The sequence below is a fragment of the Macaca fascicularis genome, chromosome 3 (assembly GCF_037993035.2).
Source record: "Macaca fascicularis isolate 582-1 chromosome 3, T2T-MFA8v1.1".
Taxonomy (NCBI): Eukaryota; Metazoa; Chordata; class Mammalia; order Primates; family Cercopithecidae; genus Macaca; species Macaca fascicularis.
This window is the reverse complement of record NC_088377.1, coordinates 102,118,617-102,145,689: the sequence shown is the minus strand read 5'-3', so window position 1 is coordinate 102,145,689 and position 27,073 is coordinate 102,118,617. Positions and strand designations below refer to the sequence as shown.

The following is a 27,073-nucleotide window of genomic DNA, read 5'->3' as shown; positions in this document are numbered from 1 at the left end:
TTTTTTTTTTTTTTTTTTTGTTAACCCACAATTTGGAAGGCCTTCACAAAAATATCATTTAAGACCCAATAAGCTATAAAGGGAAAAAAATGATTAACAGTTAAAATTCAGTTTTCCCCCCAAAGCATTTTTAAAAAGTTTGAAGTTGTATTGACAGATATGACTAACAATTGTAATCACAGAAATAAATGTAGTAAAACGATAATTTATCTGTCACAATTTACCGAGGGGGAAAAAGTGCAGCACAAGCAGCTGAATTGTGAAGTTAAATGAAAGCAAAGATAGAACCCGGTTTTTAATGAAATGTGGAGCATTATTAATTGGTTTCCTAGCAACAACGGGGCTAAAATTACTTAACACGTCTGTTCAATCAGATGCAAATTTGAGTGCTATCCCTTAAATGTTGATTATAGTTGGTCTTTTCAGATGCAAATCCAATGTGTAAAGTGAATGTAAATGTTGACAATGCTGATACAAAAAATCCCCTGATTAACATCATTCTGGTGTTCAAAGCACTAGAGTTGAGGATATTCCCTTGGAAGGACTGCAAGCTGCCAGGGTTGCCCATCTTGTCTGGCATTTTTCTGTACCTGTCCTCCCTGTCCCACCTCACCACCACCCTCACTCAGTGCCAGCATGAGAGATGACTAAAAAATGAGATTGCTGGGCCTTGTGATTTCTCAAGCACTGGTTTCTCATCAGTGCTAAATGATAGAGACAGATGATGCTTTCAGCTTAGAATTCCATCAGCTGATGCAAAGGCCTTGCCAACTCAAGACCAAGGTTGGTCTCAAGTGTAGTTTTTCAGATGGAACAAGACCTTTGGGTGACTCCACCGGAATGGGAGCCAAGCAAACAAATTCCCTGCAAGACTGCCAAATAAGGCAGCCTTCCTCAGCTATACCCTGGCCGTATCCTATGGTTCAAATGTAGCATATTCTAGTAAATGGAGGCACCAGGAGGGTGTTAGGGGTGGGAAGGATGTAGCCCCTTCATAATCTCCATCATTCCCCAAAGCTACCCTAGTAACACACTACTCCAGACAAAAGCAATGTGCTTGCCTCACTTTCAGTCTCATGCAACAAATATTTATTGCACAGTTACTATTTGCCAGGCAATGATCTTAGGGAGCTGGAGACACAGAAGTGAATTAGAAAAAGTTCCTACTCTCATCCCTCCTAGTGCAGGGGAGAGACAAATACATAAATAAACTTAGAAACAATAATTTCGGGTAGTGATAAGAGCTAGGAAGAAAAAAGTAGCTTAATGAGGAGAGGGGGATGGGCATGGCTGGGGGACCACTTTGGATAAGGTCTGTTGGAGGGAGGATACCTTATGCACAGACCTAAAGGAAAAGGAGCAAGCCAAGCAAGGTGGGGGGAAGCGAGTCTCACCCAGAGGCAGGATTGACTTTGGAAGAGCACAGAGGCCAGAGGCTCTGAGAATGACAAAACAGGACGGGGAGCGGTGATGATGAAAGAAGAGCAACTTTGAGATAAGTTCCTAAACCATCTTCCAACAAGACTGCACTCCCCATTCTCCACCTTACGGTGTTTCAGGGACACAGTCGTCTCTAGAGCCACCTCAGGGTACAGTGCAGGAGAAAAAGTCTGCCATGTGAGGGAGAGGAGAGGGAAAGGAAGAGGAGGGGAGGAGTGAAAAGAAGGGAGGAGAGAGGAAGAGAAGAGAGGGTGAGTCCACAGAACCCTAAAGGTCATCTCCTTTCCAAGTCAAGGCCCGGTCCCTTTCCAACCCCACCCCACCCCCAAAAAGATTCCATACCAGTGGAAAGTACATTCTTAAACTGATCTCTAGAAAACGGGGAATGGCTTTTCTGGCCAAAGCCCCCTGCCTCTCAATGAACAGTTTGTTCCAGACACTCAATCAAGGCTCTGGGATATCCCAGGCAGTGGTTAACAGGACATATATTCCACAAAGTTCTGAAGCTTGCTTTTGATTAAAATTGATAGTCTCCTGACAGCTGCATACTAGGCCAAGGATCCTAAGGTTAACCTTAAGAGTACTGGGGCAAGGGAAAATTGGCAGACCCTTCCTGCAAAGCATCTCACTCTAGCCTTAGAAGTCATGCCTTCAGTCTTTGAAGTATTTAAGGGTTACTATTAAATGCGAATGCCCTTTACAGAAACATGTGTAACCTTAGGTATAACCCACATCAGGGTGGGGATACAGATGCCAGAGGAAGCTGTGGAAGTGGGATGGAACCTAAACTATCAAGTGGCCTAGCACGGACCTGCATTGGGAATGGTGACAGTGTCAAGGTATGCAAGGGGAGTTGTGATGCCTGACTGGAAAACACAAACCTTCACTGGGCTTGCCTTAATTCATGTTAACCCTTAGAGAGAAACACCGGCACCTCACTTCACCAGGGAGGTCTAAAAGGAAAAAAGTGCGAAAAAGTTTTATTTCATGAAAAGTAGAGATAAATGTCAAAAAAAGAGAAAAGAGAAAAGAGAAAATGTGGCTGTATTAGTCCATTCTCACACTGCTAATAAAGACATCCCCAAGACTGGGTAGTTTATAAAGGAAAGAGGTTTAATTGATTCACAGTTCAGCATGGCTGGGGAGGCCTCAGAAAATTTACAATCATGGCAGAAGGGAAAGCAAACACATCCTTCTTCACATGGTGATAGCAAGGAGAAGTGCCGAGTAAAAGAGAGAAAAGCCCTTGTAAAACCATCAGATTTCATGAGAACTCGCTCACTATCATGAGAACAGCAGCACGGCGCGTAAGTGCCCCCATGATTCAATCACCTCCCACCGGGCCCCTCCCATGACACATGGGGATTATGGGAACTACAATTCAAGATGAGATTTGGGTGGGGACACAGCCAAACCATAGCAGTGGCCTACCACTCGATTACAAAAAAAGAGATATCCTCTCTTAGTAGCATCTACTCAGAGTTCCAGAAGGCCATATTAAATTGTGAGTTAAGAATCAGGTTGTACATGTGACCATAGTCCTGGTTACTGAGATGTATCTTCTAGATCAGTGGTTCCCAAAGTCTGGTCCCCAGAGCAGCATCTGATGCAACACCTGAGAACTTACTAGAAATGCATATTCGACCAGGCACAGTGCCTCATGCCTGTAATCCCAGCACTTTGGGAGGCCAAGGCGGGCGGATCACAATGTCAGGAGTTTGAGATTAGCCTGGCCAATACGGTGAAACTGTGTCTCTACTAAAAACATAAAAATTAGCCAGGTGTGGTGGCACGCAACTGTAGTCCCAGTTACTTGGGAGGCTGAGGGAGAAGAATCGCTTGAACCCGGGAGGCAGAGGTTGCAGTGAGCCAAGGTCATGCCACTGCACTCCAGCCTGGGCGACAGAGTCCGTCTCAAAAAATAAAATAAAATAAATAAATAAATAAATGCATATTCACAGGCCTGGCCCCAGACTTATAGAAATCTGGCAGTGCCCCCAGTAACCTGTGCATTAATAAGCCCCCAGGAGCTTCTGATGCACAGTATATTTGAGAACTACCATTCCAGGCCAATTCAGCAGGAAGGTGTGTCTGGCTGAGTTTATACTTAGCACTGACTTTATATTTGCTGAGTTTATACTTAGCACTGACTTGCTGCAAATTATTTCAATCAACAGGAAACCAAGGATAGCTGCACTGTACCTCCTGCATGATGGCACACATTCAAAATAAACACATTCACGGTGTGAATTCTTTCACATAATGACTTCTTCAAAAGAATGTACCACTCAGAACACAAGATGCTGATTTACTGATTTCTTAAGATAACCCATTGTTCTGACTGGGAGAGAAGTAAAAAGAAAAAAGTGAGTTATTCTTTAGGAAACTTAAGTTTGGGGTAGCCTTCTGAGAGTAGCTCTGAGAATCACTGGGTTCTCTATTTTTATGCGAGACTCTTTTCCTTGACCCTTCATGGCCAGCTGTCAGGTCTCCATCCTAAACAGCAGGAGCTCCCTAGCAGTGGACAGAGGGTCTTAGTCATACAAGAAGACCCTCTGTGAATACCCCCCAAACTCCCTCTACCTCTCATATTTTAGACAGAATCATATAATCTCTTAGTGTTCCTGACAACAAAATGGATATTATGCAGGCGTATGGTTACTTAAAAACTCTGAAGATGAAAACAGAGCCTAGAAGATGTTTTAACCATTATAAGATAGCTATACATGAAGAAATCTACAAGCAGAAGGATGAATCTCAAATGTAACTGCACATCAGAATCACTTGTGATGCCTAATAAAAATGGAGATTTCTGGGGCCCAAACAGTTCGGATTCATTTGGTGTGAACTGGGGCTCAAGAATCTGCCTTTTTGGGGTCCAAGAATCTGCCCAGGTGATTTTGATAGAGAGATTCGTGTTTAACTTATCTGCATGGTAACTTCTCCAGTTTTCAAGGGGTATTAATATGGTATAATGATAGAGGGCTTTTTAACTTAGGGAAACAAAGCAATACTATAGCAAAAGAACTACAATTTCCTTTTCCCCTGGGTGTTTACTAAAGTAGTTGAGAAAAAGTCTGTATGTCTCTCATTAAAGTAAGTTTGTAATAAGTAATCTTTTTTCTTTTTATAAAAGCTATACATGTTCATTGTAAAAAATTTTAAAAGAAAAGAAAGAAAAACAAAAGGGAGAAAGTATAAAATACCCATAATCGCACCATCCAGAGATAAGTTGGTACATTACATTCTTCCAGATAACCTGCTGGCTCTTTCCAAACACATTTTTTAAATAGTGGGATCAGAGTATATGCAGGTACTGTGTTATGTGTTTTTCACATTTAATAATACTGTCAATATCTTTCCGCCACTCCTCAATTCTTTAAGATATAAAGTGAAAGAATGCCTAAACATGAACTCTCTATTGATAAGTTTTTTTTTAAATCAAGGAATTAAAATTCTATGTAACCAGCATATAAATATTTATTTATGGCACTTGTACAAGTATGCTAAAAATCTGTTTTTATTAAAGTGATTTTGTATTGAGGCAGAGTTTATTAGTAACCTTTACTAGCTCATTAGCTCATTTTAGTGAAAGCATGCACATTACTGGAGGCCTCTGGATACACCTACAATATATTCATACAACAAGTATCCACTTTAATGAAATGTATTCGATGAAGGTTTTTCTCATGAAATCCAAAGGGAGCCAAAAGACTCTACTGGAAAAAAAAACCGAGGACCCTCCCCCAAACAAAAGATGTTTTTTTTAACTTGCCCTGAGAGTCTATAAACTAATTCTGTTCAACTAGGGAGTGGTTGAAAAATAAATATATTTCACAGAATGCACTCATCATAAACTGAGAGCTAAATTCTTGCATGTTTATAAATGAGACACAAAGAATGTGAGTTTATGTAACAACCCACATTCACACTCCCTTGCAAGGCCTGCTTGGTATCAGAAAGCTTGTAAAAGCTTCAACACAGTAGTCACATGAATGTAGGCAAGTCACTTAATACTTCTGTGTTTCAGTTTCCTCGTCTGGAAAACATGGAGGCTACTAAAGAGCATCTGTGCTAATTTACTCAGGGTTTTCTGAGGGCCACATGGGAGAAAACATGAAGCTCTATGTAAACTGTAAGTGGTACTCCAATGTGATCAGGAGTCTAACTGGTATTTCTCTCTCTCGAAAGGGTGCTTGCTCACCATTCCTTAGTCTATTGCCCACACACAGTATTCCGCAACTTCCTGAACACAAGGGATTGGATAGAATACCAAATGCATGTGTGTTAGGCCAAAGAACAGAGACTAATTTAATCTTTCAATATTTGGCCCGATGACTGCTTACAATTGAATCAGACCCATGGATCCCTCACTACCATCATGAAAACTTATATATTCTGGGAAAATCTTTGTTAATAATAATTCTCTGAGAATTATCGGGCATGGTCCCAAACTGAGCTTATCATCACCATTACCTGGTAGGTTTTTCAGAAACAATGGATTCTCAGGCCTCACACCAGAGATTCCGGAGCTTTTAACTTAATCACACAGACAATTCTAAGATGCCCTAACTTACCTTAGTATTTTCTGTGCCAAATTGTACTTGACAAAAGATTGTACATTCATTTCGGTAAGACTGGGAACCCTCAGTACAATATGATTGAATTGCATGTCAGTGATTTTTATATTCACAAAGACAGATGACCCTTAAAATGAGTGTTCTCTATCACTTCAAAAAAAAAAAAAAATCTAAATGAGTATACCTGACTGTACACAACAAACTTTCTCCCTATTGCCCAGTGTTAGGGAAATAACAGAAAAATCTCAATCCCTTTCCAAAACACTTTTTATTTCACCAGAGCCTTCTCTCCTTACATAAATAAAACCACAATATGCACTAGATGACCAGAATCTTTAAAAATATCCTTAAAATTATAGGTATTATCTCTTTTTCCTGTAAGCATTTTGCAAAACGAACAGACATTTGGTCCATGGTCGATAAACCTTATCTTTGAATATATGGACTAAGCTCTTTACAACATTCTTTTATTTATCCAACAAATGACCAAAATAAGCACTTCTCAACACCAACCACAAACCTTCAGGGCTTATCCCGGAGCAGTATCCTGCAATTTGCATACAGTTTTGTTGCCACTCTCAGATATTCAAATATTGCCTAATTTTTCTAAGCTCTAGGTTGGAAAACTGGGCTGTTACTTTGCCATGGGCATTTTTTCTCAAAAGTTTCTTCTGCTATGGGAAAATTGACAAAATACTTCACTCAATGTATTATTAGAAGTGATTCTTCTGCACTCCAGCCTGGGTGACAGAGCAAGACTCCGTCTCAAAAAAAAAAAAAAAAGAAGTGATTCTTGAAATTTAATGGAATGGAAAATGCAATGCACAAATCTTCAAATTTATTGTACTAAACAATCTCTCTAGAATATATGGGGCAAAGACTAACCACATAAAATACTGATTTGAAAAAAAAAATACTCTTTGATCCTACTACCCCCATGATCAGATGCTTCTTGGTGAAAACATTTCCTACTTGGAATTCCATGGAGAATATCATTACATGTAATTTTCCTACTATAGCTGATGACATGGAATGCAATAAGTGCTCATTTTGAAAACATGTGAGCTATTGGTCACTTGGTTTCCATCAGAGAATACTAATTAGGGTAAGCAGTACATGGCGGTCTTGGCCCGAAAGACAGCAATGAATTCATTAGGGAGAACGAGGATCAGCAAGGCTCAGCTAATTTATCATATTGACCACAACATGAAATCAAGTCGCGTTCCAGAACCAGAACTCATTAAAAATGTAGTGGGAGAAGAGGGAGCAAAGACTGTTTTACTTAGAAGCTTAAAGACTTGTGGGAACAAAGTATCAGGATACCCATAGCTTAGGGGAAACCAGGGCTGCCCGCAAAGATTTCAAAGGAGTCAACTTCAAGGACATGGAAAGATTCTTAAGGGTGGTAAGGAGAGGATTAAATAGAAGTTATAAAGTGAAATTATTGCAAAGGCAATTGGAGCTACACATAAGGAAGCAATTTCCAGCCATAATTTTAATTAGGAGCATAGAATGATCTTCTGTGTAATGATGACCCTTCATCATTACCATTACTCAGAATTACCCTGCATCCACATGCATAAACATAGAGTGGAAATTAAACATAGACATGGAAGAAAGGTCAAACATAATCACATCTTTCAGATCCTCCAGCTGCAGGTGAAACTTTTCAAACAAAATACTAAAATACAGTTAGCTCTCAATGTATAAATATTCAACTTACAAGCAATTGATAAATTCATTGTCACCGCTGCCCCCCCACCCCTACCCATCTCTGAGCCTTCACACTATGTACTCTTGACTATGGAACTCCCTGCTGCTGCTGCAGTAGCAACACAAATAATTTTATGGATAAAAATGGAACTTTCAAGAGAATGTGTATATGGAAGAAAGGAAGAAGCCGTGAAAGCAGACGTGCTTTAAGCACAGAAGCAAACCCCCTCTGGCAAGCAAACAAGGCTGGCTCACCCCTTCCCAAAAAGATCACCCTCCAAACCTCTGACATGGATTACTCATCTTTATTTTACCATCTTGTTCACTAAAGCAGGAGATTCATTCAGCTTAACAAACACCCTTTGTAAAATGCAAATGACTTGATAAGTGGACCAGACCACATCCATTATTCACACTGTGAATCAGATTTACTTTCCTACTACCAGCTACCATCAGCTGCCTTGAAGGAATGAGAGTTTTGACTGAGAATGATTAAAAGAGGAAGAAAGGTAAAATTAAATTCAGAAAACGGAATGCTACAGGAATATGACAAGGAAGGAGTATCACAACAGGGAAAGAAAATCCAAGAATCATAAGCCTATCAGCTGCTTAAAGGGCTCTAGATGAAGAGAGATGATGACATAAATTGTACTTTTCAAAATCTGCCAGGAGAATCCAGGAAATAAAACAAATATTCTTTTCTCCTCTTCCTTCTTTCCCTAGCAGCAACTTGCTTCCAGGCCCCAGAATTCAACTTAGGCTCACTAAAGAGGAAAAAAAAACCCAAAAACTAGAACTGGGCTTCCACTTGAGATAAATGGTCTTTTGTGCACTAGCCTAGGAACCTGTCCACTGTCATAATTCCTTATCGTGGCCTCCTAGGACACCAGCTCCCCCACCAACCTCACCACGGTCCTTACTCAGTGTTCTCGCCATATGGATTTTCCTTCTGTTCCTCTAACAGGTCAACTTGCTCCTGCCTTACGCCTTTGCTGCTTCCTTTGAGAAACAGTCTTCTTCCAGAGAGTCCTTCACATCACTGTGGTCTCAATAAATTTCACCTCTCCAGATGGGCCTTCCCTGACCCTAACCAATGTTGTCCCACTGCCATTCCACAAAACTCACACATAACTACTTGTCTCTATTAGTCTCATTACGTACTTACTTCCCTCTTAGCACTTAGGCCTATAAGAAATATTATCTTGTTTATTTATTTACTCACGTATCATCTGTCTTCCACACTACAACCCAAATTTCCTGAAGGCAGGGGTGACGTCTCTTGATGGCAGCTGTCAACCCTGTGCGTTGAACAGCGCCTGGTGGGTACTGAGCACTCTGCATGTTGGCAGTTCAGAAAAGAATTTCAGTAACTATGTGGGACACTTCTTTTTTTAATTTGGGAATTTCTCTGTTATGAATGGTTTCAAAGGCATAGCCAATAATCATCTCCAACTACATATTTATAGTTCTAATAGCCCAAGTTCGGTCTCCACATATTTTTGTTTCTTTGATGATTGATTGAGAGAGACAGGGTCTTGCTCTGTCACCCAGGCTAGAGTGCAGTGGCACAAACACAGCTCACTGCAGCCTCCATCTCCAGGGCTCAAGTGATCCTCCCAACTCAGCCTCCCGAGTAGCTGGGATTATAGGTATGCACACCAGCATACCTAGCTTTTTTTTTTTTTTTTTTTTAATTTTTCATAGAGACTGGATCTCACTTTTTTGCCCAGGCTGGTTTCGAATTCTTGGCTTCAAACAATCCTCCCTCTTCAGCCTCCCAAAGTGCTGGGATTACAGGTATAAGTCACTGTGCCCAGCCTCTATCATTGTTTTAAATTTACCAGTATTTGTCTTTTACTGAACAAATACAAGACCCTGGTTCCTGTAGGCCATCAATTAGAACCCAGTCTAAGTGATATATATATATATATATATATATATATATTTAACAAATGATATAAGATAATTTATCATTTGTTATAAATGATATAAGAAGAGAGAATTGAAAACTATGTGTATATAGGTGTGTGACTCCTACAGTATACTGTCCAATCCTGTTTTACACTATCATTTAAAATCTTCTATTTTGTATTAAGGTTTTATGTACACACATACTCTCTCGCTTGGACTATAAGCTCCTTGAGGAGTGGAATCCATGTCTGATTCCTGCTACCTCCCGAATGCCTAGGATTGTGCTTTATATATACACGTGCTCGACAGATCCCAAATGAATGCACAAATTATACTTGCACTATTACTCAAAGTGACTCAAACTATGACCTATCCTGTCTGCAACAGCAATTTCCCTAAGTGATAACTGGGTAATTGTAGGGAAGCAATATTTTCCTTTTATAGTAGCAGCCTAAATGACAACTGAAAAATGCAGACTATTTGAAATACAAACATGCACAGGTTACACTGTATAAACACAGACACAGGTTTGAATGAAAATTAAATGTGAACATTTAAACATGGACAGTTCTATTCCCAAAGTTTGTGTTCCCCAAAACTAAGGAGCCCTGTCTCCTCCACCGGCTTGATACCTAACAAGCAGGCTGTGTTGCTACCACAAACATTAACTAAAAGGCAGATATGAGACAGAGTTTTCACTATGTGGCACTAAATATATTGTTTAATATGTAAGGGTTGCTACATGTTATGAGTTTTACAATTGTTCTTATGTCAGTTAATTGCTTATAAGAACAAACAGCACCCTGCCACATGCTCACAGCCACATGTTCTTTGGCTATTTTAATAAGAACTGGACTGGATTTACAGCAAAATAAGTTTACTTAGGACTTTCTGCCAAAATCTTATCTGATAACCGCCCCCCACACATGGACATCTGGGGACGGCATTTTGAAACACTGTTTTGAAAGAACACGGAGATGTTTTCAAGGGCAAAAGAAAGCTTCAAAAGAGGCAATTACTTTTTAAGTCTGATCAATAGCGAAGAGCAAGAACTATAAAATACCTCTTAAAAACTCATTTCAGGGTGAGGTGCAGTGACATTTACAGCAACACCAAGAACAAAATTCTTATAAACAAGCTGGTGGTATTCTGGCTAAGTAGGTGGTATAAACATAAAATTCTGTTTGTATCTATGTAACTAGGTAGATGGAGATTATCAACCAATTCATCTCTGGTCCTCTTCCTGTATTAGAGTCTTGTGCTATTGTACTGGCTCTCTTATTTTAAGCAACTCTGTGTAATGAAGCTTCTGCAAGCTGCAGGGATTGGCAACTGTACAAATACCTTTTTCCATTCTCCCTGTTTCACTTCAGGAAAGAATTTCATTCTTCTGAAATGTATGGATAGCACTGCCAATCTACAACGCTGCTATGGAAGCCCAAAATACAACAACAACAACTAGGATGATCGCAGCAGGGGGTAATTACTGAATGCTCACTGTGTCGGTCACCGTGCTGAATGTTGGGTATTTGTTATCTCTAATACTCCTCACACTCTATTCTCCCTATTTTACAGGTGAAGAAGCTGGGACACAGAGTTTAAGTTACTCGATTAAGGTAGTTCAGGTAAGAATGAGTGGTAGGCGTGGGATTCCAACCCAGTTTTTCTAACTCTAACCCAATACCCTTATCTCCCATATTGAAACAGTTCCTGCCCTGGTGATGTCATAAACGGAAATTCAACCTCCCTCAAGAAGGAAAAGATAGAAATCCCTGGACACATATGGGGATCTGGGCTGCATCACACCAACAAGGATGAGTCTAGAAACAGCACCGTGCTCAGAATCTAGAGAGAAACACCACCTTGGTGGAAGTGGGTCTGTGCAGGGCTGCCTCCGGCACTGAGTTGAATGTGTGGTATGAGTACACAGTTCAATTCCACCTATTTTTTAGTGAGCACCCACTATACACCCACCATTTCAACACATGCCACAATTTCAGAGATGAGTAAGTCTTCGTCCTTATGGAGTTTGTAGTCTAGTTAGGGAGAGAGATAGGAGGAGGATGAATTAAAATACTGCATGAAGAGACCCAATTCTGAACTAATTGTTCAGGGACAAGAGTATGTCTAGACCCAGCCTATGGTGAGGAAGACAGGAAGGCTTCCTGAAGGAGAAGGCCTGAAGGAGCCCACAGAGTGAGATGGGTGGAGAGCCTGCAGGCCGCAGGATGGATGAGTGCTTGCACAGGAGGCTCGCAGGCGATGAGGCTGCAGGGCCAGAAAATAGCAACGGCCAATGCTGAATGCTTATGCCATGCCAGACCCTGTGCAAATGTACTTTAATGCCCAATAGTCCGATAAGCTAGGCATCCTGATGTCGTCTTACCAAGGCAGCTGGGGCACTGGAAAGCAGTGACTCGTGTGAAGTTGCTCAACAGTTAACATGGTGGGGTAGGGACTGAGACTCAGAACCTCTCACTCCAAAGCCTGCAGAGAACTGTGGTGCTGTTGGCCTCTGAGGCTCAGTAAGCATCTGAGGGCAGGAAGGAGCAACACACAAAGAGTCTAGGTAGAGAAGGAACATGATTCAATCTGTGTCTTTGAACACCACTCTCACAGCTGTGAAAAGTAAGCGGCAGGGGTGGACCAGAGGCACGGAGACCAGTCAACTGCTCAGCAACAGCATCTTCCTGTGGTCAAACTTCTCTTGCTGATAGCTCCCTCTCCCGCTGCCAGTCACCCTTCACAAGCCTGCGGCATTCCAAAACAAGGAAGGAATGTATTTGGAACAAGCAATCCATAGCAAATCAGAATGCCCTTTGCCAGTCCCCTACCTGGATCTCCTTAACAGCATTTATCACAGGCCTCAAGAGGCCTTGCAAGTCCTTTTCTGCCTCCACAGGGTACGCTCTGGGATGAACTGTGCATAATTCCTCTACGTATCCCTGGGATATAGATGGCAGTGGTTTCTAAATGATGCCTCCCCCTCTCTACAGATGCCATTTCTTGATAGTCACCACATGAATGGTGTCTTCCGTGCAGCCAGGAACTCAGGATGGCCAACTTCAATCCTTTGAGACCATATGACAACTGAGAGCCCAAAGGGATTCCATTATCAATGTGAACCAACATGAGTGGTACATAGAAGGTATCTGACACTCTTCCAAGAACTTTCCGTGTATTCATTCAATTGTCATGACAATCCTATGGGAAGACACAATTAATTATTACCCATTTTCCTGATAGGGAGACTGAGGGACAGGCAGGTTAAGTCCCTTGCCCCAAATCACACAGTAGGTAAGTAAGTGGCAGAGCCAGGATTCAATTCCAGGTAATCTCACTCAGAGCCCTTAGTCTTAACTACTATCCTCTGTTCAATGCCTCCCACAAGAAAAACTAAAGAAAAGAGATCCATGTTCCAGAACCACACCTACCACCTGCTATGAAACAAGCAGGTATAACCTCTCTGCAGGGCTTATGTATTTATTACCAGAAGGGAATAAACACAGATTTAAAAAGCACACATTTTCAAAAGCCTGATGCTGGTAGAAGTCACAGTGGAAGCAGGAGCCAGAAGCTATGAACAGACCCCGCCAGGTAAGACAGGCACAGAGAACAAGTTAATAATGGCCTAAATATAAAGACATAGCTTCAAATCCAACCTACTATTAATTAATTTATGTATTGCCACTAGGGAGGAGGCAGTTAGTATTAAGTTAGATTAAATTATGGAGAAGCTTCAGCATTGCTGTGACTATTTCAACAGTAATTATTAAGTTGCTATGCCTTCCTTCCCTAATAAAAAACCCTTTATTCTCATTCTCAGAATGCTTCGCCGTTCACCTGTCGCTAGCTTCTTTTGACAGGCATGACAGGCTTTTAAGATTAGACTGCAGACACTTTTCAAAGAGAAAAAGGAAATCTGATTTCTAAATCCTAGTAGGCTTCTCATCCTAACTTGCTCTGTGAAGAATATTTGCCGCCCTTCTTCTTCTCCAAAGGGTTTTAGATTTCCTTGTTATGCTGAGTGTTACACTTGCAAAGACTGACAGTCCTGGAAGGAAATTGTAGATGTCGAGTGCTGGAGCACTAAATTAGGAGTCCAAAGACCTGGGCTCGGGCCCCAGACTTACCACTTGTGAGTATGAATTTGCCCTCAGTTTCCATATTTATAAAATAGAGGCACCTCCCAGACTACCTCCCAGAGTGGCGGGAGGCTCAAATGAGATAACATGCATGACAGTTGTTTGGAAACTGTACCATCACATGAACGTGAACGACATGGTGAACTGGCTAATTAATTAGGTCAAGGTAGACCTGAAGTGGAGGGGCTGAGTCACTGCCCCACTGCCCAGCACTGAAGATCAGGGGCCTGGTACTGGTTGTTTTGCTTCACCATCAGAGACAAATTTCCCGGCTGCCTATAGTGACCTTGGTTTAGATTTTGTCACAAAACACTGATTTTGTGTCCTCCTGTCAGTACCTGAAGACCTCAAGGGCCATCAACCCACTGCATCTATGAAGCTGCCAAGCTTTTCATGGAAACACCAAAGGAAACTCTTTGCAAGGGCACATTCCTTCTTCTGTGCATCAGCCAGAGGCCCAGGGAACAGTTAGTGCCATGAAGTGAACTGTGTTCCCCAGAGCTGATCCATTGATGTCCTAACCCCTGGTACGTCAGAATGTATTTTATTTGGAAAAAGGGTCATTGCAGATATAATTAGTTAAGATGAGTCATTAGGGTGGACCTCTAATCCAGTGTAATCGGTGTCCCTATAAAAAGGAGACATGTGGACACACAGACAGACATGCACACAAGGAGAACTTCCTATGAAGATTGGAGTTATGCTGACAAGAAACTACCAAAAGCTAGGAAGAGGACCTGGAATCGACCCTTCCCTAGCACCTTTAGAGGGAGCACAACCCTGCCAATACCTTGATGCCAACAATTTTAGTCCCTAGAAGTGGGAGGCAATAAATTCCTACTGTATCAGCCACTCGGTTTATGGTACAGTTATTGTAGCCCCAGGAAATCATATATTTAGGATTTACTTTTCCTGTTTCCCTACACTCAATAATTCATTCATTTAATCATATTTACTGAGGATCCACTAAACGACAAGGATGAAGAAGACATCTATATCCTGCCTTTAAATAACTTAGAGTGGGGTAGGAGGCAACAGCCCTCTGGACAAACGTGATAAAGTGGTGTCGAGGTATGTTTAGAGTATACGTATTTGCGGAACAGGGAAGAAGGCATGGTTCTTTCTGGAAAGGGAAGGAGGATGGGGAGGGAGACTAGAAAAGGTTGCAGAAAGAAGTGCTTACTCTGACAAAATAAGTCCTTCAAGGTATCCAGCTCCTATAAAAGTTGAAAGTCACAAATCTTTTTTTTTGAAATGGAGTTTCGCTCTGTCACCCAGGCTGGAGTGCAGTGGCGTGATCTTGGCTCACCGCAACCTCCACCTCCCCCTCCCCGGTTCCAGCAATTCTCCTGCCTCAGCCTCCCGAGTAGCTGGGATTACAGGTGCCTGCTACCACACCCAGCTAATTTTTGTATTTTTAGTAGAGACGGGGTTTCACCATGTTGGCCAGGCTGGTCTCAAGTCTCAATCTCAGGTGATCCACTCACCTTGGCCTCCCAAAGTGCTGGGATTACAGGCGTAAGCCACCGCGCCCAGGCAAAAGTCACAAATCTTAGTAGCCCAGAAAACAGGCAGAGAATAAAATAACCAAGGTGTCAAAATATGAGGAAGGCTAACAGAGACAGAAATACTCACTACAGTATTTTTACTGCAGTCTAGGAAACATAACACCTGCCACCCCTCACCCCAAACCCCACTGAGATTCTGACTCAGTAGATCTGGGGTGGGGAGAGAACATGTATGCCCTTAAAACGTTCTAGAGGAGATTTTACTGTCCAGCCCCCCATGGATTCTGTTGGTGCTTCCCAACATTTTCACATCACAGTACATAGAGTCAATAATAATATGTGTACAATACATTGAATTAAAGTAGAGATAACCTCGCAACATTTATGCAGATAAGAATCTGTTTTTATTCTTTATATCACATTGTTATGGCAAGAGAAATAAAATACTAGGGAAGATCTTAGCAAGAATTTTTATAAATATTCCAAACACTAAATTCAAGAACTTTACATAAGTTACATAAGGAGCCACATAAGTGATGCTCAAATATAATTTGAACTGTTATAATGTTTTGAATTGTTGTAGGAAATGTTAAATGTTTTAACAGAAAGAACTTTACAGCTGTGAATATCTGGTGGCAATGTGAAACTCACAGCATATAGTTTAGGAAGCTCTTGGTTATGTTATGCTATCCCAGCTTTTAATTTGGAGTAGAACAAAATTTCATAGACTCAAAAGATGCAGCCACAGCCCTGTATCCAGTGAAATCCCAAGCCAAATGTGAAATAGAAAATCGAGGCAGACACAACTCAGAGACCTGTGACTTCTAGAAGGTTGAAGTTAACAAACAAAATGAACAAGCACCTCCTACATGGAAAGCCTGACAACCAGAAGAGAAGGTTTAAGGAAAGGATTTTTCAAAGACTCGGCTTTTTAAGCTATAGAGGTGGATTCTCAGAACTTGCCCTGAGTTCTTTAGGTACACAGTCACGGAATGCCAGAAAATTCCTGTAAGGTGTTGGTAAGAGGCCAGTGCTACTCAAACCAGGCCAGTTTTCTCGGTAAAAAAGGTGTAGTTAGAGTATGTTGAGTTAATTCCCATAAGACTGTCAATTCAACTTTTATAGGATTGTATTATAGCCCTAAGATCAATTTAGATGTTTTCAATAAAACGTGCCTTAAGAACAGGAAGCCTTCATTATCATCAGGCATAGACTAAACTAAAAAAGAAAAAGAAATCCTGGTTTTTAGTACAAATGTTCACATACAGTAAGTTCACCAGTTACTGTGACCTCCCCCTGAGAAAGAAAATGGAAGGTTCTGATGTTAGGTGCTTGACGGATACTTTACGTATAGTTCTCTTAACCTATGACTTTCAGAGTTTTGACCAAGGCTGACAGTAAGAAATAATTTCTAATATCTTCATCAGTATACCTACATGTTTAAAATGAAAAAGTTTCACAAAACACTCTTTTCTAATTTGTTTTATTATAAAAATAATACTTTTTACTGGTCAATATTGATATACAACTTCTTATTGGGTTTACAGTTAGAAAAAAGACTACAGTCAGAAAAATACCAGTGAGCTAAATTATACTACATCTGCAGAGCAAAATATGTGGCAGTCGTTAGAAACAATGAGGCAGTTCTACTCATATGGAATGATTTTCAAGATATATGATTAAATGTAAGAAAATTAATTTTAAAATATTAGGATTACCTTCTTAATGATGTTCAAGCATTTTTTTCCCTCTTCTTTGTCAACAGGACATGAAAACAGAATTTCGTAAATGCTACTGCCCATAAACATCATCATCATCTGGGGAACTCAGTGAAATTCCTGGAACTCATCCTCAGAGACTCTGATGTGATGTTCAGAATTCGGTATTTTTGGTATGTACCACCCCCTACCCACACACACATATACACATGCAACAATTCCAACAAAGGTACTCTGAGGACCACACCTCGAGAACCATTTCTAAAGCCTCACTGACACTCAGGTGAGCAGTAATATATTCCCTGAGACTCGCTGAGAAGCCTCTACTTTAAAATAAAGCCTCCACTTTAAAATAAACACTTGGGAAACACTGACCACCAGGAGTCAGAAATAAGTTCTAAGGGCAATGGAGGAGGTGACTCCGTAAGTACTTCCTAAATACTCAAGGCCCTTCTACTGTGGGCCCCTTTCCTTTGTCCTGCCATGTTTAGCTCCCAGCACAAAGGACACTTCAGTAAGACGTCAAGTATAGGAGGCCTTGCTGTTGAACTTACATTGCTCACTGTATCTGTCCCTTGGAGCCAGAGCATGTCTCAGCAGGCCACCCAGGGCCCTGCTAGCCCATGCAGCCCTTTTGTCAAAAGAGGTACCACTACTTCTGGGTAGGACAATAACCTAGCACGAGATGCAGGGCATGGCCAGCAGAGAGCAGGCTGGATTTCAGCACCCTTTCCCCCACCCAGGCATTCACGCACAGTGAACAACCTGCACAACCACACTAGATGCAATCCAATTCACTGTCAACCCTGCCTAGAGCTTCTTCTGTGTTCTGGGGATAGAAAGTACGGGCATTGTGTTGGAGCAGAAAGACCATTGTACTGGGAGTCAGGAGAGCTTTCAGTCTCTATACCCTGCCTCCAACCAGCTACTGAGATCGTCACTGGGCCATACTGTTCTGCAGCCTCTGAGAGACAGAATGAAGAGTTTTGTTTAAGCCTAGGTCCAACCCTCTGGGTCTAGTCTCACCTTCCACAACTCTCATCTCTTTCTCTATACTGCAGATTGACTCAAATACTTCTACTTCCAAGAGTCATCAGACTTTCTCTGTGATGCCTCCAGCCTTGTAGTGCTGTTCCCTGCTTGGGAAGCCCTTCCTGATACTTGTGTGTCTTGAGAACTCATCCATGTCCTTCAAGTTTAAGTTCCAGCAAATTTAACTTTGATTTTAAAAGGCTGAAATAGAAATAGTTATTTCTATGGCCCTCTATCTCTGGGGAAGCCTTCTCTGACTCCCTCAGGTACTGCTTCCAACCACTACACCTTGAACATAAACACCCTCCTTAGACAAAGCATCACACTGTATTATAGCTCCTGGCTGGTGTGCCAGTCTTCCCTTTGCATGCAGGTATACACAACCTTTGGAGATGATGTTCCACTGACTATACAGTCCCAGGTTTAGAATGCTCAGCATTCATGGAAGGAATTAATAAATGGGAAAACTGTTTCTTCTACCCTCTAGCAGTTACTAAAGCGTCCCTCTGATCAAAGAGAGGGATGGACCTATGTCGTCTTTGGAGCTATAGACAGATCCTTTAAGTAGAAGAGAAGATGATACTATCCATAAAAGGAATTTATGGTATATTCTTTTCATCAATGCAGCCAGACTGCAGGTCTTAAAGAGGTTCCTTTTATGGATAATATCATTTTCTCCTTACATATAAGTTCCTCCTTATATACCGTAAGCCAGGTCATGTTTATTATTTTATTATCTGTCTTTCCTCCTAAAATGTAAGCTCTAGCAGATCAAAGTCAATTTCATTTAGTGCTGAATCCTCACCACCTAAAACAGCACCTGGAGCCTACAAGGTGCTCTGTAAAACGTTGTTGAATGAAGGAATAAATGAACAAATAAGCCTATGAAAATTAAAGTTGCTGGGTGGGGGTGTTAAGAGGAGGGAAAGAACTAGGAACAGGTGCTGCATTTGTAACACGTTTACAAATTGCTTTATAATCACTAATTAGCCACATTCTCTCCAATGTAGGTAGTGCCTATCCTCCCAATTTTAAGATAAGGGAATTCAAACCCAAGGTCACACAGCAAATCAGCTTCAAGTTCAATGCTTAGCCCCTAGCCAGTAATAAGAATAAGATTAAAGATACTGCTGAGCTCCAAAAGGTTGAAATATTAGAGAAAGTAAGAGTTGAAGGCATGGGACCCAGAAAGCTTTGCACATATTCTCAGCACACTGCATCGAAAGAGAAACAGACAATTCTGTCTGGAATTGTAAGTTCTCAGTGTGTATACACTGCATTATTCAGTCATCAATTTCCAAGGCCCTGAGAGGCAGACATTTGCAGGAAACAATGGGAGCAGCAGTCTCGCTCCAGAGTCTCAGGCCCTGCCTGCCAATCAGCAGTGACACCACTCTGTCACCAGGAGGCTGGGGCTCGCTCACTGCCAGGGGTTTGTACAGGCTCTTTACAGAGCAGCTGGAGAGGAAAGAGAAAAGGAAATAAAACCTAACTTGAAAATAATTAAATCAAACAAACAATAGGCTGACATCAAAAATAAATATATTTAATCACAGTTTAATCACAGTATAATCATCTAGCAGCAAATATGCTCATTTATATTATACATGAGATTCCAAATTAAATTTTTAAAAAAGGAAAATGGACAGATGGATAAAGATTCCTAATTTTTCTATTTCAGCCTTTTTAAATCAAAGGTAAATCTGCTGGAAAATGGCACTTGGCTTCCAGTATTATTACTCATATTCCAAGAAAGGAAAGTAAAATGTAAATTTTGATGAAACTTAAAATTTAATTTTGGTTGGACTTTTTCATTTTACATTTTACTTATAGTTAGGAGATGAGATCACTCTCCTCTTCTGTTTTAAAAATCATTTTCCACAAAACTATCCAAACACGTTCAATACTGCTAGATCTAATGACAGAGGTCATAGTGAGTTTGCATCACTGAACGAGGAATAAAGAAATCAAGAGATCAAAGCATGATTTAGGCTGAGAGAAAAATAAAAAAAAGAAACCAAGAGAGTTCCCATCCTTGATCCCTTCTAAACCGGATCCACATTTCCAGCAAGTAGAAGGACAAAGGAAAAGGTAACTAAAATGTCCAGGGCAGTAAAAGGCCTGTGAGTCAAGGTTCACATGTACAATCTTTGCTTTTCCAGGTACTGAGGGTATGATGCTAAGAGGTCATGCCTCCCAAACTACTGGAGGTAAATATGAAAACACGCCTAAGCACATACTGAAATGGAGACCAGGAAAATCCAAAGATAAGGATAAATTATATGCTGACCCTGCAGCTTAATCATCAACCACTTAATCTTACCCCTAAGTAATGTCACATGAAGCATTTTTAAATATTTAGCACCACAGATTCTTGTAGGAATCCAATAGATAATAAAAGAGGGAGAAGGGTTTGGTAACAATTCATCCTCAAAAGAGCACGGAAAGTGACTGGAAGCTTTCTCATATCACTTAACAGCTACTGAGAAACAATTTATATAAAATAAGAGTCATCCATTTTTATGTGTGTAGTTTGATGGGTTCTGGCAAATGCTTACAGTTGGGTAACCACCACCACAATAAAAAAAAAAAAAAACAGAACATTTGCAGCACCCCCAAAACGTTCCCTTGTGCTTCTTTGTACAATCTCCTTCCCCCATTCCAGGATGCTGGCAACCACTTATCTGTTTTCTGTCTCTGTAGTCTTGCCTTTTCTAGAATTTCATAAAGTAAAATCAAACTGTATGTAGCCAAACTATATGAACGCTTCTTTCACTCAGTATGATGGGTTTGAGAGTCACGCATGTTGCTATGTGAATGAGGAGGGGTTTGAGAGTCACGCATGTTGCTATGTGAATGAGGAGTTTGTTCCTTTTTATTGCTGAGTAGTATTCCATCTCTCCATGTCAATTTTATACTCTTCCTAGAAGCCTTAAGATAAATCCCATACTATTATTCTAAATACTATTTATTGACTTCCCTTGATTTTGTCTTTGGCAGAAATGTCAACACGGCTGTGGCCACTTGGCCAGGTACAAAAATAGCACCTGTCAGGAGGGTCAAGCTAGGTAAGCCAACAAGAATTTAAACAAAGAGTTGGAAATGCCTAGACATACTAAGGAGCAGAAGCCAGCAGATGACAGGCCACCATCTTGAAGAAATCTCTTGACTGTAAAAGATTAGAACAACATTAAATTAAGGAAAATCATTTCCCCATTAATCAATTGATCAGTAAGTATTTCCATTTAGGGAACAGTGATACACCAGATGATCTGTAACTTGTCCCACTGTGAGGGTGACATGAGCTATCCTATGGCACTTGAAGATTCAGGATGTTCTGGTGTAACACATGAGTGAATCTTCAGATAACTGAAATTTATCTTATTAAGTACTGTAAGTACTAATTAAGTATTAAAAGGTGCTAATTCTATGCCTTATTAAACAGAGTCTACTGAATATAATCAAGTGTTTACTTGATGACGCAGACTGATCATTATAAACAGTCTGACTGCATGATAAGCTCTTAAATAGAGTTGTCCTCAGGGATGGTAGACAATTGTCTCCCTATTCCAAATGGTCCCAGAGTATTGTCATTTAAAAATAGAAGTTCCAATTTTCTTCCTATAATGTTAACTATCACTAGTCATACTGTTGCTGTGTTCTTGCTTTTAACCTACTACAGGCTGAGTTTCCTTTGTCTAAAATGCTTGAAACCTGAGCATTTTAGAATTCTGTATTTCGTTGTTGTTGTTTTTGTTTTTGAGACGGAGTCTCTTTCCGTCACCCAGGCTGGAGTGCAATGGCGCGATCTCGGCTCACTGCAACCTCCGCCTCCCGGATTCAAACAATTCTTCTGCCTCAGTTTCCTGAGTAGCTGGGATTACAGACGCCCGCCACTATGCCTGGCTAATTTTTTGTATTTTTAGTAGAGGCGGGGTTTCACCATGTTTGTCAGGTTGGTTCAAACTCCTGACCTCGTGATCCTCACACCTCAGCCTCCCAAAGTGCTGGGATTACAGGTATGAGCCCGTGCATCTGGCCCAGAATTCTGATTTTTTGGTGTTTGGGATATTTGCATTATACTTACTGGTTGAGCATCCCTAATCTGAAAACCCAAAATCCAAAATGTCCCATTAAGCATTTCCTTTGAGCATCCGGTCAGCACCCCAAAAATATCCAATTTTAGAGTATTTTGGATTTCATATTTTCCAATCTGGGATGCTCAGCCTATACTATTTTCTCTTTTTATATAAAAAAAAATAAAATATTTCCTTCATACAGAAAAGCCCAAAGAATAAGTATCCAAGTACCCACCTTCTGATTCAGCAACTGTACACACTTAACATACTTCTTTCAGATCACCTTTCCCCTACTAGTAAAAACAATTTTTTTTTTTTTTTTTACATTATGAAAGTGTAGCTACCTTCCAAGACATCTGGAAAATGGAGAAAATAAATCAGTCTTCGCTGGGTACAGTGGGCCATGCCTGTAATCCCAGCACTTTGGGAGGCCAAGGCAGGTGGATAGCTTAAGCCCAGGAGCTCAAGACCAGCCTGGGCAACATGGCAAAACCCCATCTCTACCAAAAAAAATGTGTGTGTGTGTATACATATATATATATATATACACACACACACACACACACACAAAATTAGCCAGGTGTGTTGGCACATACCTATAGTCTCAGCTACCTGGGAGTGGGCTGGGGGGATGGGGGACAGGGAGGCTGAGGTGAAAGGATCACCTGAACGTGGGGAGGCTGAGGCTGCAGTGAGCCGTGATTGCACCACCACACTCCAGCCTGAGTGACAAAGTGAGACCCTGTCTCAAAAAAAAGGAAAAGGTAAGAAAAAGAAATCACTCTTAACATGCCACAACCACTCTTTACATTTTGGTGAATTTCTTTCTTTCCTTTATCCTCATGCAACTGGGTTTCCCAGGTATGTCGCTTTATCACACGTTTCTTACTTTATTTTATTTTGTTTTTTTGAGACAGAGTCTCACCCTGTGCCCAGGCTGGAGTGCAGTGGTGCGATCTCAGTGCACTGCAACCTCCGCCTCCCGAGTTCAAGCAATTCTCGCGCCTCAGCTTCCCGAGTAGCTGGGATTACAGGCACGCACCACTACACCCAGTTAATTTTTGTATTTTTAGTAGAGATGGGGTTTCACCATGTTGGCCAGGCTGGTCTCCAACTCCTGACCTCAGGTGATCCATCCACCTTGGCCTCCCAAAGTGCTGGGATTACAGGCATAAGTCACCGCGCCTGGCCCACATGTTTCTTTAGATTGCTACACACCATAATTTTTTAGAGGCTGCATAGCAGAGCAAGTGAATATACTCATTATTGAACCAATCCTCTCTCATCATTACTCACTTAGGATATTTCCAATTATTTGCTATTGTAAATAGACTCCAGAGAATATCTTTAAGTATATGGTTTAGTCTTTGGACTTTTAATCTACTAAGAAGGCATATCTGAGTATTTCTTGACTTAACTTGTTATCATCAGAGTGAGGCCTAAGAAACTCTGTTTCTTAAAAATAAAGAAACTGTTTCATTCACTCACTCATTCATTCATTCATTCATTCATTTATCCATCTATCTATTCATTTACTCAAAACACATTTACCAAGTTCCTTCTTAATGTTAGAGATCTTTTTTAGTGAAATAAATTAAAATGCATAGTTGCTACGCTCAATAAGCTCATGAACTAGCTGTGAAGACAAACTCACTGCACTTGAAACAATCAGACAGCAACAAAGGAACGAGGAAGGATTCACTGATTCACTGCTGACTGAATGACACATGCAACTCAGGGTCTGCAGGAAGAAAACCTCCTTGCGGTTTACGCAGTCAGAAATGGGCAGCTGAGGAGTCCTTAAGGATAGGCGAGGTTTCCATTTCCGCTGGCTTTACTTATCTATTTTACTGCTCTCATATTAACGAAGGGATGGTACTCAAATCTTTCCCCCAATCCAAAGTCAAGTAGAGCAAAAATAACTCTTTGTCTCCTGGCATTACGTGCTGTCCCCATCATTTTTGGTGAGGGAATCAGGGTGATGGACCACCTTTCCTGTGCTACCAGGGAGCATTCACACACAGGCTGGGCTGCAGAGCCTGTAAACAGCCTCCTCTCCTCAAGCAGCCCAATCTCTCATATCTTAGCAATTGAACCAGACAACTATATCCCCTTTCTTGCTCTGTCAACAAATGCATGAAAAGCCTCTTTTTTTCTTAATGCCTATCAGACTGGAAAAAGTGCCAAAGAAGTATGTCGCCAGTGTCAAGAAAGATGTCCATGGAGAAAGAAAGGGCAACAGTTCACCTATTTTTTTCCCTCTGAAGATCAAAATGTAAACAGGCAGGCAAAGGCAGGCAAGCAGAAAGGCCTGGGTCAAACTCAAAGGTCCCCACCCCACCCCCAGTCTCTCTGCTCTATGAGGCCCTGTCTTTTCGGGCTATTGCAAGTCCTCCTTGGCATGCCTCCCTCATCGGTGAGGACACTGAGAAGTGTCAGAAATAGGGAGGAGCATCCAGTTGGTAAGAGCACAGAAATAAAGAGGCAATGGGAAAGCCTGAACCCACGGGTTCAACTGGATTCCCACACAAGCACACATTGATCGTCAATCTGAATCAGTGGGGGGAAAGGTCACTTATCTTTAAACGTGAGAGTTGTCTGAAACGAACGTATCTGCTGAAACATGGGATAGAGCAATGGGCTAAATAATTACTAATTAATTCACTTAGCAGTCATCTCATTTTCTTCCCCCACTGTCCATTTTCTTACTCCATTGTCTTCCCCACATTTTCTTCCCCTGAGGAAATAAACATATTGATGAAATAAAACAAAATCTCACAATGCTGATTGGAAAGTCCCTTCTGGCAGGAGCCTCAGCAGTGACCATTAGAGCAAACAGAGCACCCACGTGATCTGCAAGAAGGTTTTACCTTCCTCTATTCCCTTGCCAGGAGCACCCTGACAAACATTCCCTGGCTCCTTTGAAGACAGGTTTCCTGAAGAGGACTCCACCTCCTTCAGGAACTTTCTAGGGGAGGCAGTCAGAGGACTGAGTAACTGAAACGAGTGTTACTGTAAGGACAGGATCATCCTGACTGGTGGGGAGGCAGGTCCAGAAAGCTCAGGGGGGCAGGGTACTGCTTAAGGGAATTTTGATAGAATCTGCCATCTTGTCAAAGGCGGGCATTCAAGGAAGTAGGAAGAGGGTGGGCAAACATGTGTTGGGAGCACTCAGGGAACTGCCAATCATTTGGCACAGCTGGCCTGCAAAAGAGTTGCTTGCAGACTTTTGGATTTCACAAAGCAGGCCATGAAAGAAAAGTAATGCCCACAGAAGAGTCCAGAAAACAAAGATAATGACTATCATTATCTTCATTTTGTAAAAGAAACAAGTTTAGTGCACACACTCATCAAAAGGTATCACCTCTGAATAAAGGCCACAAATACCCCCACATCTAACTTAAGGGAACAGTCACAACAGCGTGTGTATGTTTTTTTCTCATTGCATGAGGACCAGTGGGAACCCTGTCATGGGGCCGGCCCTGGTCTGCACATTTGGGCATGATGACTACAGGGCACAGGAAGGGGCTTTCCTCTCCTAAGAGGCCACGCAACTCGCCCAAGCCTCACACAAGGGAGACATTAGGAAGCACTCAGGTGGGGTCTGAAAGAAAGCCTGTGTGTCCACCTGCTTCTCATGCTACAGGCCACCTCACCTCGAGGCCCATGCTGATGGCCTGACAACTGAAGGAGACTGGTTGTTGAGGTCCAAAACTCCACCAGTCATTTAAGTGTCTGCAGGCAGCATGTGAAGTATAGTCGTCAAGTATTTTAGATTAAAATGTGTTCATTCTATAGGATAGAACTATTCAAATTTCATGTATGAAGAATCTGTACTAGAAGTAAGAAAGTTTTAAGTTATAAGGCAAATGGAAAAGCACAATACAAATTATACATAATAATTAATAATGTAAATAAAGACTGAAAGGAAATGCATCCAAATGTTAACAGCAGTAGCTCTTGGGAGGGGGATTTTTTTTTTTCTTTTTTTTTGAGACAGAGTCTCACTATGTTGCCCAGGCTGGAGTGCAGTGGTGTGATCTCAGTTCACTGCAACCTCCACCTCCCGGGTTCAAGTGATACTCCTGCCCCAGCCTCCCAAGTAGCTGGGATTACAGGCACATGCCACCACACCTGGCTAATTTTTTGTATTTTTAGTAGAGACAGGGTTTCACCATGTTGCCCAGGCTGGTCTTAAACTCCTGACCTCAAGTGATCTGCCCACCCTGGCCTCCCAAATTGCTGGGATTACAGGCATAAGCCACCATACCTGGCTTGGAGGGGGAATTTAAAAAATGCTTTTCTACGTCTTATAAATGTACTATTATTTATTTTCACGTTTTCCTTTATTTTCTACATTTTCTACAATACTTTCAAAAACAAAGGATAAGACCAGGTGCATTGGCTCATGCCTGTAATCCCAGCACTTTGGGAGGCCAAGGCAGATGGATCACTTGAGGTCAGGAGTTCGAGACCAGCCTGACTAACAAGGTGAAATCTTGTCTCTACTAAAAAAATACAAAGTTAGCCGGGCATGGTGGCACATGCCTGTAATCTCAGCTACTTGGCAGGCTAAGGCAGGAGAATCACTTGAACCCGGAAGGTGGAGGTTGCAGTGAGCTCACGCCATTGCACTCCAGCCTGGACCAAAAGAGTGAAATTCCATCTCAAAAAAAAAAAAAAAAAAAAAAAAAAAAAAAACCACTGAGGATAAAATCTTTTAATTTTTAGAAGTTTGAGTCAAAATTATTTTTTTAAAAAAACTGCATTTTGAAATTGTCATAAATTGCCACAATTCACTCTACTAGTAAAAAAAACAAGAAAGAATTGTGGCTCATGTTGACATATACTTAATAATTATTTTTCTTTCTACTTTACTATCACTATCTCATTAGCATTTCATTTATAGATTTCCCAAATCAAACCAGCAGCTTCATGTCTTTACGT

The 27,073-nt window shown here is 41.2% G+C and overlaps 1 protein-coding gene across 2 annotated transcripts in view; it reads right to left on the bottom strand.

Annotated features, from left to right (window-relative positions):
• JAZF1 (JAZF zinc finger 1) overlaps positions 1 to 27,073 on the bottom strand; it is a 349,506-nt gene that overhangs the window by 294,433 nt on the left and 28,000 nt on the right. The window lies entirely within an intron of this gene.